The sequence below is a fragment of the Austrofundulus limnaeus genome, unplaced genomic scaffold (genome assembly GCF_001266775.1).
Source record: "Austrofundulus limnaeus strain Quisiro unplaced genomic scaffold, Austrofundulus_limnaeus-1.0 Scaffold401, whole genome shotgun sequence".
Lineage (NCBI taxonomy): Eukaryota > Metazoa > Chordata > Actinopteri > Cyprinodontiformes > Rivulidae > Austrofundulus > Austrofundulus limnaeus.
In genome coordinates this window covers 362,140-368,214 of record NW_013952803.1, presented here as the reverse complement: position 1 = coordinate 368,214, position 6,075 = coordinate 362,140, and the positions used below count along the sequence as shown (strand labels likewise).

The window sequence follows — 6,075 nt, the reverse complement described above, 5'->3', positions numbered from 1 at the left end:
CAAATCACCTTTCTTCCCCATACTGATGCTCGGTTTGAACTGCAGGAGATTGTCTTGACCATGTCTACATGCCTAAATGCACTGAGTTGCTGCCATGTGATTGGCTGATTAGAAATTAAGTGTTAACGAGCAGTTGGACAGGTGTACCTAATAAAGTGGCCGGTGAGTGTAAGTCTCAACAACTTTAAACTATGACTTAATTATATACAGATCAAAAATCAAAAAAGTGACCCAAAGTGTATTTTATAGTTTTAGTCAAAATGACTCATTTGTTACTAACATTCTTTTACAAAGAACCAAGTTTACACGTTGCTTTCTTTCGTTTCTACGAACATAACTGAGTTTGACTGACATGAAGTTTTATCTGAACATCATCAAGCTGATAAGAAAAGCTTAATTTTTGTCTCGTCACAGGGTTCAGAGTGTTCCTTAAAATGGTTATGAAACAGAAAAAGTGAAGAGCAAAACAGGAAGTATCAGATCTAAACGATTACACTTCTCAGCAGAGAAACTTGATCTGAAACTTAATGAAAGTTCTGTCTTGGAGAGAAAAGTTCAGCAAACACCTGACAGGACCTGAGAGATGTGTCATCCTTCAGTTGATCATTACCACAGTGTTGTGTTCTTACAGCAATGATTTAGAGAAGGAAAACCTTGAAAGACCTTTAGAAAGCCCACAGAAGTTTTGCTTAGGACTTCTTCCAAAGACTACAGGAACGAAATGAAGATGCTGAAGAATTATTCAGAGTGCTGCATGATGTTTCCCCTGCTGTGAGTTCTTGCAAATATCAGTGAATCTACAGRTACAGTTTTTTGATGATGTGCAGGGAGTGGACCAGTACTGCAGTATTCAGTACTGGCTCTTCTAAATGTTTGTCCTTAGCATATCRTCCCTCTTAATTGCACCACTTCTCATAAACCATTTCACCCACTTTGAGCTTCAGTTTAATGTGATTTTATGACAAGAAGAGTTTGAGCTGTCCATTAAACCAGTGTTTCCCAAAGTTGGGGTCGGGACCCAAAGTGGGGTCCCGAAACGTCAAGGTGGGGTCCTGAAAAGATTTTCTGAATTAATTACATTTTTGCCTTAGTTGTCACAAATGAGTGAGGTTAGTATATTTAAAAAGGATAAATGTAGTATAAAAATATTGTTACTATAACCATGCTTTGTTGACCTGATGCAAATGTTTATCATCCAAAAGTAGTTTGGGGTACAGGTCTCTGCTACTGTTATTTTGTGGGTCAAAAGCTGAAAAGTTTGGGAACCACTGCACTTTGGTTCCCAAAGTTGGGCTTGGGACCCAATTATGGGTCATGAAGCACCTTGGATAATCTCCAGAAATCAATTTAAAGGGCAATACAATAATTGCTGATGCAATATATTCCCTATAATTATTACAAAAACACAAAATAAGTAAAAATAAGTATTTTTATTTGTGTATAAGCTGCTTAGATTGTCAAAAACCCTGTGTTTTTAGGTTTATTAACGAAGTTTGTGTACTCAGACCAATAATATTTGGGGTCACAAGTTTTTGCCATGGATATTTTGTGGGACAGAAGACAAAAAGTTTGGGAACCACTGCATTAAACCATTTAGAACAACTTATTATAGTGTTTAACCCATCTGATTTACACATACTGCATAACTGATTGTAGATTTGCTTTAATATCATTAGTTGATATCAGGAGTAATAATGTTTTTGTCTGTGTTTGTGTCTCCTGAACCAGTGGTTGTAGAAAGTAATCACTGGATGGACTTCACTACAGATTAACCTTTGGAGTCAACAAAATTCAAGGTGGCCGCCACAGCAAGTTAACATTAACCAACATAAAAGTGTCTTTAACTTGGTCAGTTTTTCAGATATTGAGCTAAAATTAGCTGAGCTTTATCCCAATATAACTGAAAGTGTTTTTTGTCTTTGTATGTACATGAGAAATAAAAAGGACTGAGTCAGGGTGAGTCAGAGGAGGATAGTCAGGAGCTACTTGAAGAGTGAAAGTAAAAGTGTATATCACACTCTGCCTCGTGATCGCTCAGCTGTCATCACATGACTGAATCTGTGAGCAGTCAGTGCTTCTCAAAATGAAATTTACATGAAAGTGTGACTGGGAGAGCAAAAGTCAGATCCAGCCAGTCTAACGTTTCTGCCTCAGCATTCAGGTGAGACTTCTCTCTTTCAGACAGACAGACTGTTGGTTTTACTTTATGTTTACCACCTGAAGGCCCAGCTATTTGTGAAGGATTACATATCACCTCCTGCCTTTCATGTCAGACTTTTAGACTAAAATAATCTCATGATGAAGTTGTAGATGTTGATGCACTTGATGTACTGTTTAGAGGTGATGATGATGATGCTCAGCTACAACTTCATCAACAAAATGATCTCCAAAACTGTGAATTTGTCATTTTTGTGCTGGATAAGATTGATTMGCTGTGGAAGCCATTTTGAATTTTGTTGATCTAAAAGTTAAGAAGTTGTAGATGTCCATCCAGGATGTCTTTCTGAGGGTTTCATTAACTCATAAATGCTTCTTAGTGGAAATGGGTGGAATGCCCCCTTCAGGTGGGGCTGGCGTCTTTGCCTCAGGTGGAGGAGTTCAAATCTCTGGGTGTCTTGTTCATGAGTGATGGTAGGATGGAGCTGGATTGATTGATCGAGCTTCYTCCTCAGTAATGAGAGTGTTGCTTCGGTCGGGCGTCGTGAAGAAAGAGATGAGTTAAAAGGTAAACCTCTGTAATTACTGGTCTGTCTATGTTTCCAACCCTCACCTGTGGTTATGAGGTTTGGATCAGGAACCAAAGAACCAGATCCTGGATACAAGTGACTGGAATGAGCTGGCCTAGCTCAGCCTTAGAAAGATGGGGAGGAACTCCGTCATATGGGGGGAGCTCTGAATAGAGCTGCTCCTCCTCCACATCAGAAGGAGTCAATTGAGGTGGTTCCTTTGCTTACAGCACCTCCCTATAGAAGTGTTTTGACCACATCCCACTGGTAGGAGGCCCCGGCACCGACCCAGAACTCACAGGAGGGATTTTGTATCCTCTGGCCCAAAACCACCTTGGGGTCCCCTAGGAGGAGCTGGAGAGTGTCTTTGGGCAGCAGGTCCAGGCTTCTCTCCTGGACCTGCTGCCTCCACAAATCCACTACAGATAAGTGGTAGAAGGTAATTGTGATTAATTGTGGCATGTAGCTCAAAATGATAAATATAACAATAGATGACAACTTCACTTGTATGTTTTTGACTCCAAATCAGTTACTGTGTTCTAAACTTATACTTCCACACCATCAGTCAAACCAACTTTTTCATTTTAACAGTTAAAATAGTAAGCTGTGAAATGAAATCTACCTTTTCCACAATGTGGAGAGGCCGCATATCTTTAGTAACACCAACTGCCACTGGCTTCCTCCCTTCATGCTGCACTTGGACTCTTTCTAAACTTGTCTCAGATCAGGAGAACCAGCCTGGTTGTTCCTCACAGTACAGTGAGTGTTGCTAACACCGCTCTAATAAAACATGCTGGTGGTGTTTCTTATAGAAAAGATAACTTTTTAACTTTTTAGACACTGCTTTTAAAACGTTTATAAAGTTTATAAGACAGGTAACCTTAAAAGACGGCTGTTGTGATCTGATGAAAAAGTAAAGTTCATCTTGAAGGGGAGCAGGGGGTGCCACTGTGGGGCTCCCCAAACAGTATCACACAATACAGTTGAAACCAGAAGTTTACACATGCACTATATAAGAAGATACGTTCATTGTTTTCACTGTCTGATGTGAAATCAGAATAAACTTTTCCTGTTTTAGGTCAGTTAGGATTAGCAACATTTTTTCTTTTTGCTAAATGAGAGAATAATGAGAGATTTTTTAAGACAATTTTTACTTTCGTCAAAGTCAAAAGTTTAAATACTGTATATTAAGATTACTATGCCTTTTAACCATTTGAGACGTTTGATGTCATGTCTTTGGAATTTTCTGATAACTTTATTAATTACGTCTGAGTTAATTAGAGACACACCTGTGGTTGCCATTTGAGGCACTGAAACACACTGCTTCCTTGAGTAACATCATAGGAAAGTCTAAAGAAATCAGCCAACATATCAGGAAGAGAACTCTGGATCTGCACAAGTCTGCTTCACTCTTCCTTGCAAGTTCCAGATGCCTGAAGGTGCCTCATTTATCTGTACAAACAATTACATACAAATACAAACCCAAGGGGAATGTCAGCCATCATACYGCTCAGGAAGGGGTTCTGTGTCCCACAGATGGACGCGCTTTGGTCCAAAATGTACATATCCAACCATGAACAACAGCAAAATACCTGGGGCCTCATGTACAAAAACTTGCGTGGATTTCTGACTGAAACGTGGGGTATGGTCAAACCCAGAAAATGGCGTACGCACAAAAAAATCCAGATGTATCAAACTGTGTGCACGCCTGAATCCACACACATTTCTTTTGTACATCACAATTAGGGATGGGTACCGAATTCAATACTTTTTTATGCACAGACCGAATTCTGTCGGTACTACGTCTTCAGTTCAGTGTGAAGCTTGAAAACAAGCCTCGCAGCTCCTGGAGTAAAACTCGCCAAACAGACCACCTCTGAATTATCTGGTGGATAAATTATCTTGTGAGCACAACGTTCGCTTGCTCAAAGTAAATAAAGTACCGCCACTTTCTTTATTTCATCTGCCATTCCCAGATGTGCTTCCCGACAGTTCGAACGCGTCTGACCTGGAAGAGCACAAGCAGCCACGTTTAGGACACGTTTTGGATGCTCAAAACGTAGCTTAAATACCTTTTATTTATTTTAACTCCATCCTCTTTTGCTTATTTGATTTAAACTTATTTGCCTTCCATGGACCTCCATCACACAATTTTTCTAGCGGGGAAATGACATCAATAGAAATACATCGAGCTGGATTTTAATTTGTGCAATAAGACAAAACAGTCTTGTTGTTTTCAAGAGTTTTCACTTTGACAATCACCATAAAATATTCTGTGAAAATAAATAGAATAAAACATAAAATGTTTGTATTCTAGATGCAAGAATGACATATATTTATGTTTGTCTTCATATGTTCACTGAATTAATTATCTGGGTCACGGCTTGACCGAACTTGTAAAAACAAAGGACACCTGTGACAAAGAGAGGGGTGTGGCAGATGAAGCGGCACGGTGTGTCATGGCAGCACAGACTGGTGGAGCTCCTGAATTATTTGGATGTTTGGAACTTTTGGATTCATGGTGAAGCTCGACCCAGCCCTGGGGGATCAAGAATCCTCGACCGTAAGGATATTAACATTGCCACACACAGCAAGGATCGGATCCGATACCTGGAGTCCTTTGGCGGAGCGCACTCCAGGCCTCAAGGAGGAAACACCGGGATTAGAAACGCCGACCCGGTGAGACGTTTCCATATTATTATTATTTTTATACTAAGAGACCAATTCTGATGTTTTTTATGGGCCCCAATGATATTTTTTGTTTTTGATCAGACCTTTTTTTTTGCGCTGCAGCGTAATTATTGGAATATTTATCGGGTTTTGAGAGATCTGTTTTTGTGAATTATTGAAAAGTGAAATTGATTCTGAGACTCTTTTTGTTTCTGATGTGAAGTTTAATTAATGGGATTTGCTGTAAGAAAATTTTGTTTTAAGGACAGTAAGGGTGAATATTTTACAAGATACGTATGAACAGCTGATTTTTTTTAATTAAACAGTGTCTGCCTCGGGTCTTGGGCTCTTCACAGTCACTATTAAATATTCTATTGGAGAAACCTTGGATAGGTATGTATGCTCACAACACACAAGGGGCTGTGGGGATGCATTTGTACGTATAATACATACAGGCATGTACAGTATGTAGAAGTGGGTGAAATTATTAGTATGTCATTATGTATATATACAGTATATCTGTGCGGTTATTGGTGTGTGTGGAGGTGTGGATGTTGGGGGGTTGGGGGGGGGGTGTCTTGTGGTCTTATTGGCTGTGTCCAAAACGACCGGCCGGGTCCTCCGGAGGACCCAGACTACCCGGTCTCGGCGGGCCGGGTCCTTGGTAGACCGGGAAGAC

General features: G+C 40.0%; 1 protein-coding gene across 3 annotated transcripts in view; it reads left to right on the top strand.

Moving 5' to 3' along the window:
* Positions 1-6,075, top strand: part of LOC106528737 (dnaJ homolog subfamily C member 5) — a gene marked incomplete at its 3' end in the record, with an annotated part of 26,939 nt that overhangs the window by 3,211 nt on the left and 17,653 nt on the right. The window contains 1 exon segment of one of the 3 annotated variants that reach the window (XM_014023981.1): positions 1,801-1,848. 3 annotated transcript variants of the gene reach the window in all.